Here is a 13,515-nt window from a genome sequence, read left to right on the forward strand (position 1 = left end):
ACTGAATATTCAACATAAAGGGAATCTATATAATATATGAGTTTTTTGGTGACTGCTTTCTTTCACTTAGCATAATGTTTTTAAAGTTCATTCATGTTGCACCTTGTATCAATATTTAATTTCTTTTTTTAGCCAAGTAATATTACATTGTAAGTACATACCACATTTTGCTTCCCTACTCATCAGTTGACAGACATTTGGGTTTTCATGTTTTGGCTATTGTGATTAATGCTGCTATGAACACTCATGTATTAGTGTTTATGAAAACGTGTGTAATTTTTTGGAGGTATATACCTAGGATCAGAACTGTTGGATCAATCAGTAATTGAGTGTTTAACTTTTTGAGGAACTGCCAAACTGTTTTCCAAAGTGGCTGTACCATTTTATATTCTCACCAGCAAATGTATGAGGATTCCAATTTCTCCACAATTTTGTCAACACAAAAGCATATTTCTTTAATTATAGCAATTCCACCAAATGATCCCTAACCACTTTTTAAAATATTTTTATTTATTTATTTGGCACAGAGAGAGAGAGAGAGCACAAGCAGAGGGAACAGCACGCAGAGGGAGAAGCAAGCTCCCTGCAGAGCAGGGAGCCTGATGTGGGGCTCAATTGATCCCAGGACTCTGGGATCACCCCCAGAGCTGAAAGCAGACACTTAACCATCTGAGCTACCCAGTTACCCCAGTCCCTAACCACTTTTTGTATTTTCTCTTTATACTTGGTTTTAAGCAATTTTTTTAAAAAGATTTTCTCAAAAAAATAAAAAAATAAAAAAAATAAAAAGATTTTCTCTATTTATTCATGAGAGAGACACAGAGAAAGAGAGAGACAGAGGGAGAAGCAGGCTCCATGCAGGGAGCCCAAAGTGGGACTCAATCCTAGGATCACGCCCTGAAGGCGGTGCTAAACCGCTGAGCCACAGGGGCTGCCCCAATTTGATTATGATGTTCTTTGGTACAGTTTTCCTTATGTTTCTGCTTTTAATCTTATGCAGTGTAATTTTCTTCTCAGTCATTATAGTTTTCTCATTTAGAAGATTCATTTTTTTCTTTGTTATATTGTCCATGTTTCTACTTACTTCTTTTCCTCTCGCTTGTATATATGGAACATAATTATCTTAATTGCTTGAATTTTCTTATATACTAATTCTATTTTGTGCCATTTCTAGATTAGTTTTGATTATTTGTCTTATGCGTTATTTTTTGTTTCCTTGTATGTCTGATAATGATCTAGATTAGATGATAGACTTGTGAATTTTACTTTGATATGTGTTTCTTTAAATCTTGTTGAACTTTTTTTTTTTAAGATTTTATTTATTTACTCACAGAGACAGAGAGAGAGAGAGAGGCACAGACACAGGCAGAGGGAGAAGCAGGCTCCATGCAGAGAGCCTGACGTGGGACTCGATCCACGGTCTCCAGGATCACGCCCTGGGCTGCAGGCGGCGCTAAACCGCTGCGCCACTGGGGCTGCCAATCTTGTTGAACTTTAATATGGGATACGTTTAAGTCACTTGTTGACACTTTCAAGGCTTGTTTTTAAAGTTTGGCTAAATTGGAGTTGTGTTTAGTCTAAGGATAATTCATTCCCACCACGGAGGCAAAATACTTCTGACAGTTTTACCTAATACCCTGTGAATTAGGAAGTTTCCTGTCTAGGGTAGTGAGTAGCATTTATTCCTGGCCTATGTGTGCCCCAAAAGTTGGTCTCTCAAATCCTTTTGGGTAGTTTTTTCCATTGTCCTAAGCAGTTTTCTCACAGGCATGTGATGATATGTACTCAGCTGAAGACTTAGGAGATACACCCTTGCAGCTCTCTGGAGTTCATTTTCTGTGCAGCTCTGTCCTGCCCAGTACCCTGCTCTGCAAACTCTGTCTTCTTGGCCTCCCTGGACTCCCAGCTCTGCCTCTTTGATTCAGAAGGACTGAAGTCTCAACCTGAATTCCACCTCCACACTGCACCCTGGAAACTCTCTCTAGGCAGTAATACGGGCAATAACAGGGCTTATCTCATTTGTTGCCTTTGTTCACAGATCACTGTCCTTTGTTATCGATGTTCAGTGTATTGAAAACTGTTATTTTATATTTTATCTTTTTTTTCAATTTCAGGCAGAAGAGTACATCTAATTTCTGTGATTCCATCTTATTTGGAATCAAAAGGCACTCCCTCTTTTTAAAAATTAAGCATGGCAGGCAGCCTGGGTGGCTCAGCGGTTTAGCGCCGCCTTCATCCCAGGGCGTGATCCTGGAGACCCCAGATCTAGTCCCATGTCAGGCTCCCTGCATGGAGCCTGCTTCTCCCTCTTCCTGTGTCTCTGCCTCTCTCTCTCTCTCTCTCGTGAATAAATAAATAAAATCTTTTTAAAAAAATTAGAAAAATAAAAAAAAAAATAAAAAAATTAGGCATGGGGCACCTGGGTGGCTCAGTCAGTTAAGCATCTGCCTTTGGCTCAGGTCATGATCTCAGGATCCTGGGGTCAAGCCTTGCTTTGGGCTCCCTACTGACAGGAAGCCTGTTTCTCCCTCTCCCTTCCCTCTGCCCACTGCTCCCCTGTTTTTGTGCACTCTCTGTTAAATAAATAAATAATTTTTTTAAAGTTAAGTATAAAGTATTTTTAAGGGCTTCATTCAACTGGTTTTTTAAAGGATTTATTTAAGAGAAAGAGTGTGTGAGTAGGGGAAAGGGCAGGAGAGGGAGAGGGAGACTCCTTACTGAGCAAGTAGCCTGATGGGAGTGCTCTATCCCAGGATGCTGAGATCATGACCTGAGCTGAAATCAAGAGTCAGATGCTTAACCAACTGAGCCACCCAGTCACCCTCAGCTATTTTATTATATGAAATTTATAGAGTTTGCCCTGCTCTTTGCTCTGTCTACTAGTACTTTATGTGTTAAAAGAACTGGCGTTGGGATCCCTGGGTGGCGCAGTGGTTTGGCGCCTGCCTTTGGCCCAGGGCGCGATCCGGGAGACCCTGGATCGAATCCCACGTCGGGCTCCCGGTGCATGGAGCCTGCTTCTCCCTCTGCCTGTGTCTCTGCCTCTCTCTCTCTGTGTGTGACTATCATAAATAAATAAAAAAAATTAAAAAAAAATAAAAGAACTGGCGTTTTATAATTTTGCATTATGAACTCATCTGCAGTGGGAACTTAATCTGTGGGAATTCTGTGAGGCCTGGACTTAAGAAATTCACCTCTAGATCAATTTTATGTTTGCCTGTCCAAGGCCCCTTTCCTTATGTGTTATTTTTTATTTTTGATATTCCTAGATCATAAAAGTGGTTTACAGTTAACCTTTTAACAACACAGCTTTGAACTGTGTTGAACCTCTTATCCATGGACTTTTTTTTTATAGTACTGTAAATGTATTTTCTCTTTGTTACAATTTTCTTAGTAACATTTTCTTTTCTCTAGCTTACTTTGTAAGAATATGGTATATATTAGATATAACATAAAAAATATGCATTAATCAACTGTTTATGTTATCAGTACGGCTTCTGGTCAACAGCAAGATATTAGTAGTTAAGTTTTTGAAGATTCAAAAGTTGTGTGTGGATTTTTTACTTCATCAGGTCAGTACCACTAACCCCTGTGTTGTTCAAGAGTCAGCTGTATATTCAAACATCAAAAACACGTGAGGAAAGGCCATGGTTATTAATTTTCAGGGGAGTCATTTTTTTCCCCTGACCTAGAATTCAGATCAAATCCCACAAGATTTCATGTTTGATTGGACATAAAAGTAAACTCTGTTCTGTTCCACATTTTCACTGAGAATACAGTGCTTTGAAGTCCTTAAGTTAATGTGGAAATTTCAGTTCTAGCTCTCAGGCTCAAGACTTTGTCACCAGCAGCTACTTGGAGCTACAACCCAATCTGTTAAGGCTCCCATATCCCCACCAAGCACCAGTTCTTCAAGATTGGCACAGTATTAACTTATGTGCTTAGCTCTCTTGTTTTGTTTCTTCTTCCCTTTTCAAGAGATAAGCTATGCACTTAAAAGAATGTCTGCTATATTTTATTCAGAACTTCCCTATAACTATTGGGTCCTCTGTATTGTCAGGAACAGAATGTTCCAATTTACTTTTTTAACCTACTGTCACCAGACTTCCATCTTGACAACTTCAAAGGCCAATGATGACCAGGAAGCAGTTGCCAAATTCCCTGGATACTATTTCATTGAGGATGTATTCCAACCACAAGTGATAAAATACCTGACTAGGAGGAGCTTAAACCATAAAGATGCTTAATTTTCTTAAAACAGCTGATCATTTTGGCAGTTCAATTCCATTAAGGACCTGTTTTTTCTGTCCTTTGTCATCTTTAGCATGTCACGATGTTCTTTATCTCATTGTCACATGGTGGCTTTCTCCTGTGACCACATGCAAGTAGCAAAATGTAGCAAGCAGGAAAAGGACATTTTGTTTTTCTTCATGAGCCTCTCTCTTATTAAGTAGGAAAAAAATCTTTCCCAAAGGTCCAAGCAGTTGACCCTTCCACCCTTCTGGCAAGAACTGTGACATGCCTACCCCTGGAGCAATAATTCAAGTCATCCCTGGGGTTGGAAACATTGCTGTTGGAACAATAAAGGGGTTTTGTTGACAGGGAATACAAGTCGCAGAAATGCACAAGGCAAGATCCCTGCCCTTGAGGTCCTTAGGAAATGTAAATTCTCTATTTGTCTATCCCCAAATCTAATTTCCACTCTAAACCCCCATTCTCCCACATGCAGGAAACAAAGTAGCATATTGTGTAAACTCCATCAAGGTTAAGCAATCAACTGTGTGTGCCATAGACACCTTCTCTGCATTACTATATGAGACAGTATAGAACAAAACTTTTTTTATTTGGAGCAGGCTCCTCTCAGAGGCTTTTTACACTGCTGCCCATCTGGCCTTAAGATATAATCGTCTTTTGCTGGACCTCGCCCCCAAATTGCAAGGTGACAGTGAAGCACTATCTATCTCCTTCTAAGGAAAGTGGTCCACACAGTTTACTAGTTCATTGGAGTGAGTATCAGAGCTTAGTGTCAACCCCAGGATGCACAGCAACAGAGAAAATTTTTATTTTATTTATTTATTTATTTTTTATTTATTTATTCATAAGACACACACACACACACACACACACACACACACACACAGAAGCAGAGACACAGGCAGAGGGAGAAGCAGGCTCCATGCAGGGAGCCCGACGTGGGACTCGATCCCAGGACTCTGGGATCACGTCCTGGGCGGAAGGCATGTGCTAAACCCCTGAGCCACCCAGGGATCCCCCAAGAGAAAAATATTTAATGTCACTTGCTTTAAATCTGAAGCAGAGAAAAATCACCCAGAGGCGTTTATTTGGAAGTGACTAGAGTCCATTTCCTCTACTGGGCAGAATGGAAGGTAGGGAGGCTGGAGGTAGAGTTGAAATCCAGGTGTAGACAGACTCATGCCCGAGTTTGAGTGACTCTGAAATGTGCATCTGCTCCCTTGGTGTGTTCCTGCTGCCTCTCACAGATAGCATCACCTGAAGAACAGGAACAGAGACCCCTCACTTTATGCATCTTTTCAACCTCTCTTCCCTCCCCTTCTGCTCACCACCCAGCACAAGACCTGCAACGTGGTGCGTGCTCTACAGAAATGCTTATTTAACAAAAGGTTGTTAGAGTGAATAAATGAGAAAAGGAAATTACTGCAATGGCGGGAAACGAGCCCAACATATCTCGAAGCCAGATGTGTTCGACTGTATCCTGGTGAAGGAGAGAAACCCAGAAATACATGCACAGGGGCAGATTGAGAGAGAGAGCTCTTGCAGACAGAGCAGAACTATGATCACCAAGTAAAGAGGAGACAGCCTAATCAGAGAGCCAGACGGGCCCCACCTGACTCTTACTGCAGCTGGGGTGGGGGTGGGGGGGAGCCTAGAAGGTTCAGCGGGCGCAGGCTCCCACCTCCGCCCCTCTCCCGCTGCTCGGTGAGCATGGAAGCTGCCGGGCGGGGAGGCAGCCTAGCTGGGCTTTCCAGAACGAGGCAGGATGGTGTGAGCTCAAACGCCCTGCAATTGCTGGAGCGACAGTGGCGACACTTGAGTTATTCACAAAGGCTGGAATTCAAATGAGGCTGGCACGGCTCCAAGTCGCAGTAGCTTAGGAGGAGAGAGAGAAAGGCTATTAAGTATTCATCAAGATCTTAGCGTTGCGTGGGCTCTGAGCGTTCTCCATCTGCATCCCTCCCTCCACCACGGATTTTTGCGTGGAGGGGGGGCTCCTCCAGAAGCACTTTGTCCGTCAGTCTGTGAGGTGGGGGTGGGGGCTGGGGGGGGGGCCGAAGTTAAGCAGAATTGTCTTATCACATGATGGGGGACCTGTATCATGTGATGACTCCGGTGATGTTGGAGGCAGCATGTGACTCCCAGGGCTACGTGGGCTCAAAAACAATTTAAATACAAAAACACAAGCAGGTTCCCCTCCTCTCTTTTGCCTTTTGGTCTGGCTCTCCCTACCTTTGGGTTGGTGCCCGACTGAATGGAAAACCCGTCATCTTGCAGGCACTAACCTGTGAGCACCGGGTACCTGGAGACCAGGCCCCCTCTGCTGGGGGGTCCCCCAGGAGCTGTGCCCCATCATTCTGCAGCCCACTGACTCCCAGCCTGGTAAGTTACTGAGCACTTTGAGCAATTATTTGTGAAGCTGCCCTAGACTGGCTCATTAGCATGCACAGGGCACCCTCATTGGGCACTGGGCACGTTGAGAGGAAAGTGCCTGCCGGCTCTAGGGAGCTGCAGCTCTCGGTCGGTCGGCCAGACATCCGCAGCCTTCCTGGGAAGCGGAGCTGTGCTGGTTACGTCGTGCTGGGGTGGAAGGAAGTCCTCCATCCCTTTCCCCTTCTCCCCCTCCAGCCTGCCTCTTTCCCTTGTCTCTCCTCCCTCAACCTTGCTCCTTTGAGTCTGTTTTTTTGTTTGTTTGTTTGTTTGTTTGTTTGTTTGTTTGTTTTACCTGCCCTCTCCCTCTTCCACTCCTATTTTCCCCCACTTTCTGTCTCCCACTGCTTTTCTTAGGGGGTCTGCTCCTCTCACCTTTTAAAATGATTTTTTGGGGGGTACCTAGATCTTACATTCTTTCTGTCCAGAACCTGAAAGAAAGCCTCTGAGGACTTGGTGATTGCAAATGTATTAACCATCCCTTCCAAAATGTTTTCCTCGCTAATACGTTGTAGATGGCCTGGTTCCTGTCATATATGTGTGTGCGTGCGCATCTGTGTTAAAGGGTGACTGATCTGTTTCTTGGAGCCATCAGAGCTGTTTCTCGGGTGGATGTTTGTGGGCTCCAGATCCCCACTCAGCTAGCGGATCATCAAGTGATAGGAGGGGCAGTTTACAGCAGTCAGGAGACATTGCCCTCTGACCCCAAATGTCTGGCTCTGTGGGAGAAATCAGGTCTTAAAACAGGAGCCAAAATCCATCAGTGCTCAAGGATTAGGGGCTCTACGTGTCTCAGAGATCTGGCTCTGAGTGTGAGGCCGCACCTTTGCAGGATGAGACAGAGGGTTGGCTGAGAAACTAGCCATGGGGAAGACACATGTAAATTTAATCATGGCAGTGACCATACTTACTACATAGGAAGGAGATGTTGGCTATGTCAGAAGCTTCTGGTTCACTGTTACCCAGGTGTGCTGACACCTGCTCAGCAAGAAATAATGAACAATGAGCACAATCCACCCAACAACTCAATGAGCAAGTGCTATTTTTATCTCTAATTTAGAAATGGGCAAACTGAGGCACAAAGCAGTTCGTTAGGTCACTTAACTAGTATAAGTGATAGAGCTAGTTTTTGAGCCCAGGCAGCTTTTCTCCAGAGCCTGCACAGTTACCTACTGTGATAAACTGCCTCCAAAAAAGAAAAATTAAACCCATCCACATTACTATGTGACAGGTAATATGCAAAGTTCAGGGCTATATTTGTGAACAAAACAGAGACATTCTGTGGGGACAATATATTATTTCAAATCAGGGTATTTGCTAAAAGGAATAGTAGGGTGCGATGAAAATATGTAACTGGAGACATACTTCAGTTGGGGGAGGAGTCCCAGCCTCTGCCAATGTAATACTTAAGATGTAACCTGAGAGAGGAGTAGGAAGTCAAACAGGTAAAGAGGCAGGAGGAACACTCCAGACAGAGGGAATAGTGTGTGTGAGAACCTCGAGGTTGGAAAGTGCTGGGACCACTCGAGGAGCATCAGGAGGCCAATGGGCTGAGCACAGTGTAAGTGGGACCGTAACAGGAGATGAGGCCATCCAGACTATGTGCGTCTCTTGTAGGCCTTGCTAAAGTGACTTGGGTTGTATCCCAGGATCAATGAAAAAACCATTATAGCATTTTTAGTAGGGAAGTAGCATAATTGGATCTGCAGTACCAAAAGACTTCTTCAAGAGGTGTATCGGTTAGTTTTTGCTGCATTATAGACCACACTGAAATGTAGTGCTCAAGACAACACTCATTTATAGTTCCATATGCCGTGAGTTGGCAATTGCAGGTGGAATCATCTGGACAGTACTTTTTGCATGAGTTCGCTCATGTAGCTAGTCAGCTGGCACACTGGCTGACGGTGGCTGATCTTAGATGATCTCATGTACATTTTCGTTGATGGGCAGGGACAATTGAAATTGGCCAGGCCATGTGTCTCCATATCTAGCAAGCTAGCCCAGTCCTCTTCACATGACAGCTGGGTTCCAAAAGCAACAAGGGAAAGGGAGCCCCCCAACACACAAGCACTTTACAATATATTTTTAAAGATTTTTAAAAATGTATTTATTTATTTGAGAGAGAGAGCATGTGGGCATGCATGCCCACAAGCAGGAGGGAGGGGTAGAGGGAGAAGCAGACTTCCTGCTGAGCAGGGAGCCGGATGTGAGACCTGATCCCAAGACCCTGGGATCATGACCTGAACTGAAGGCACTTCAGTTAACTGGAGATGCTTAACTGACTAAGCCACCCAGGTGCCCTACAAACATCCACCTGTTACACGTTTGCTAGTGTTCCATTGACGTAGACAAGTTACATGGTCAAGACCAGATTCAAGGAATAGAGAAATGGATCTCTTAACCAGAGGAGGTACAAAATATTGGATTCTGTTTGTTTCCAGTGTACAACATGAATTCAAAATTATAAGCTGGATACTGTCTTCCTCTACTATGGGAGGAACCGAAAGCCAGGAGAAAATTTGAAGCCAATTTTGCTATAGTTGGAAATGAACTTAAACTTGGTCGTATATCAAACTTTATGTTCTGATTAGAACAAGTAGGAGTCTGAGCATCTGTTTTGGCCACAGATCAGGAGCGTATCTAGAATGTGGTATAGAAATGTCTCCTCCTTTTCTCACAGGATTATCTGGGAATAGCTTGGAGTCTAGGAAGACTTTTGAGATTGTTACCGTAGAATGAAATTTGAGCCATATGGAAGTCAGAATGTGTTTAAGTGTTCCAGGCAAGGCAACAGCATATACAAAGGCCCTGAGGCAAGGAAGTAGGTGGCTTGTTTGGGAAATAGGAGTCAATTTAGCTTAATGTAACTGCAGTGGATGGAACCAGAGTGGACAGATTAGAAAAATTCTTAAGAGGTCAAAAAACAAAAACAAAAACAAAAATCAAGCCTTGCTGTTGGATCTGATAGGGGTTGAATAAAAAGGACATATTAAAGAAGCTTCCTACGTTGGTGATACTATTTCCTAAAGCGAAAAGACTAGATGAGGATCAGGATGTTTGCAGTGGGGAACAGGAGTAGGAATGGCAGAAAAAAGTCAAATATGCTATCAGCTGGGTCAAATATTGCTGAGACACTGAGTAAATTAAGGGGCAGAAAAGTGTCTGTTTGACTTGGAAACGTGGAGGTAGCTGAAGACTTTGACAAGAGCAATTTTGGTGGAGTGGTGAGGATGGAGACCAAATTGGAGTGGGTTAAGGAGTGAATGAAGGTAAACAAACTGTGAAAGAGATAATAGAAATTAGGCAGTATTTAGAAATGGGTCAGAGTCAGGGAAACGGTCTTGATTTTACATTTGCTTTAAAAAAATTAGAAGGCTCTAGATTATGTAAACTATCGGAGTAGTCCAGCTGGAAGAGAGAGAGGGAATGGGATCCAAACTGTGTATGAATGAATAGGTGATGACAGATTTTTATTTTTTATAGGAGGGGATAATGAGAAAAAATGTAGCAGATACACAAAAGCTTGTAGATGTGGTGTTGGGAAGACAAAGCACTTGCTACCTGTCAACTTTTATTTTCACAGTGAAGTATAAGGCAAGGTCATCAGCAGAAGAGGAGACAGGAAGAGGAACGAAGAGGACATATAAGATGGTCCTCTTGGAGAGGGAGAAATAAGCATTATTAAAAAAAGGAGCCGGGATAGCTGGGTAAAGCAGAGTGCCCATTAAGAGCATGTACTGGGACGTTTCCTCCAGTATCATTTAAGTGCTTGGGTTTAAGCGCTTGGCGATGGTAGAGTGCCATCACAATGAAGTTTTATCAGACAAATTCCAAAGAAGAGAAAAGGGCAGGGATGTTGAAGGTGGTTACAAGGGAGTGATTGTCAAGCTGAGCCATAGAATCTAAGCTGGGCCAGATTGGGAATGAGACCAGGATGGAATGATGGAGAATGAGTAAGTGGTAGAAGGCCAGTGGAAGAGAGGTTATGAAGAGGTGAAAGACTGTGTTCCTGAAGGGAATCCTGCATCAGCATCACCTGTGAGCTTGTTAGAAATGCAGAATGTCAGACCCCACTTCAGATCTTCTGAATCCAAATCTGAATGTTAACAAGATCTTTCCGACTTGTAAGCTCATTAAAGATTGAGAAGCACAGGGGTGCCTGGGTGGTTCAGTTCGTTAAGACTCTTGATCTCAGGTTAGGTCTTTTTTTTTTTTTTTTTCAGGTTAGGTCTTGATGTCAGGGTTCAAGCCCCGCATTGGGCTCCATGCTGGACATGGAGCCTACTTCAAAAAAAAAAAAAAAAAAAGATTGAGAACCACAGATCTAGATTGTCCTGTGGAAGAAAAATGGTGCTATTCTGGGCAAAGTGAGAAGGTAATGAATACCAGAATGAACCCTATTTTTTGCTCTGGTTTTTATCTTACTTTATTTTTAGTATACAGGCTCTCAAACATGTTCAAATTTAGTGAAACCCAGTATACCATCATAAACTTTAATAATTTTCAACTCATGGCCGATTTTGTTTTCTTTATATCATCCTTCAAACCCAGGATTGTTTTGAGTCAAATCTTAGGCTGATGTAATTTCATCCATAAATTTTTCATTATCGACCTCTAAAAGACAAGGACTCCCTTTTTAACCATAACCACTGTACCGTCACCCCATCCCAATAAAATCAAGAATAAATCCTTATTATCATCAGATAACCAATTTGTGCTCAGATATCTGCAACTGGCATATAATTTAATTTGTAATCTGTTTGTTTGATGAGTATCCAAATAAGGTCCACACATGGCAGTTAGTGACTATGTCTCTTAAGTGTTGTGTAAGTTATAGGGTTTTTCTTCATGTCTTTTTTCTCCCTTGACATTTTGAAAGTTTATTTATTTATTAGAGAGAGAGAGAGAGAGAGAGGAAACAAGATAACAAGATGTATTGAAGAAATAAGATGATTTGTTCTCTAGATTTTCCCAAAGTCTAGACTTCACTGATTGTTTACTCATGGTATCATTTAGTATGTTCCACTATCCTTTATAGTCTTTGTAAACTGGTAATTAGACCTAAAGGGAATTGCTTTTGAAAAAACCTTTATAGTGAAATATATCCCACATGAGCATATATGTGTGTGTGTGTGTGTATATATATATATATATATAGCTTTAAGCCATATATATATATATATATGGCTTAAAGAATAAAAATACCCTCATAACAACCACCTCCTGCCTTTGAAACTTTCCAAAAACATCCTTCTTCATCCTTCCCTAGAGGTGACGTCTATCTCGGCTTTTGTCACAATTTTTCTGATGTTTTTTTTCCCCGCATGTGGATGCATCCCTAAGCAATGTATTACTTAGTTTTTCCAACTTTGTGAGTTGTAATGTAAATGTAATCACAAGACAGACATTTTTCTGTGGCATGTATTTTGCTTGATATTTTTATTTTTGACATTCATTCATGTCTATATTTGTAGCTATGATTCATTCATTTTCATTGGCATATTAATCAACCACATGAATGTTTTACAATCTATCCATTCTACTCTTGGTGGGTATTTGGTTCACCTCCCCCCACCCCGTTTGGAAGTATTATGAATAACTTTGCTACACCCCCAGTTTGGGAGTAGTATGAATAACGTTGCTAGGAACATTCCTGTACATGTCTTGTGTCCTTGTGCAAGAATTCCTCTAGGTATATACCCAGAAGTGAAAATGCTGGGTCATAGAGTATGCCTCAGTTCAACTGTACAAGAAACTGCTAAACCATTTTCTGCAAGCTGGTTTTATTCCTTTCCACTCCTTATACCTTCTAATTTCTTTTTGTTGCCTCATTGTACCAGATAAATCCTCTAATACATAATAGAAATGGTGAAAGCAATTCTTGTCTCATTTTGATTGAAAGGGAAAACAAAAAAAAAAAAAAGAAAGAAAGGGAAAACATTCAACATTACACAGGTAACATATTTGCTGAAGGGGTTTTTTAGAGTTGTGTGTGTGTGTGTGTGTGTGTGTGTGTTTATCAGATTAAGAAAATTCCTATTTCTCCTTTGCTTGGTTTCATTTAACCATTAATGGTCTTTGAACTTTATCAAACATTTTTCTGCGTCTTTTGAAATAATAAAATGATTTTCCTATTTTTATTCTTTTAGTATAGTGACTTATATTGATTTTCTTTTTTTCCCCTGCTGTATTGACATATTAACATATAAGCAACTTAGGTGTAAGTTGTACAATGTAATGATTTGATACACACATATATTGTGAAGTGATTGCCACAGTAGTTAGTAAACACTTACATTCTCTCTTATAATTTTGTTTTTGTATTTGTGCTGATAACATTTAAGATCTACTCTCTTAACAACTTTCAGTAATATAATATAGTATTGTTAATTATAGTCATCATGCTGTACATTAGATTCCCAGAACTTATGGCTAGAAGTTTATACTCTTTGACCAACATCTCCCTCATTTTCCCTGCCTCCCAGCAACCACCATTTTACTCTCTGTTTCTATGAGTTCATATTTTTTTAGATTCCACATGTAAGGGAGAATACACTGTATTTGTGTTTCCCTGTCTGACTTACTTCACTTATCATAATGCCCCCACGGTCCATCCATATTGTCACAAAATGAAGGATTTCATTCTTTCTTATAGTTGAATAAATAACGCAGCTTATTTACCCATTCATCCATCAGTGGACACTTAGGCTGTTTCCATGATTTGGCTATTGTGGATAATGCTGCAGTGAATATGAGGGTGCAAATATCTCTTCAATATTGATTGCATTTCCATCAAATATGTACCAAGAAGCAGGATTACTGGATCATATG

At 41.5% G+C, this 13,515-nt stretch overlaps 1 protein-coding gene across 14 annotated transcripts in view; it reads left to right on the plus strand.

Moving 5' to 3' along the window:
* The first annotated feature begins 6,412 nt into the window (after positions 1 to 6,412).
* The window catches only part of TNRC6A (trinucleotide repeat containing adaptor 6A), a 206,973-nt gene continuing 199,870 nt past the window's right edge, over positions 6,413 to 13,515 (plus strand). For all 14 annotated transcript variants that reach the window (XR_012035613.1, XR_012035614.1, XR_012035615.1 and 11 more), the window contains exon 1: positions 6,413 to 6,636. The gene's annotated coding sequence lies outside the window, so the exon portion shown is untranslated. The remainder of the gene's footprint in view (positions 6,637 to 13,515) is intronic.

This window comes from Canis lupus, chromosome 8 (genome assembly GCF_048164855.1).
Source record: "Canis lupus baileyi chromosome 8, mCanLup2.hap1, whole genome shotgun sequence".
Lineage (NCBI taxonomy): Eukaryota > Metazoa > Chordata > Mammalia > Carnivora > Canidae > Canis > Canis lupus.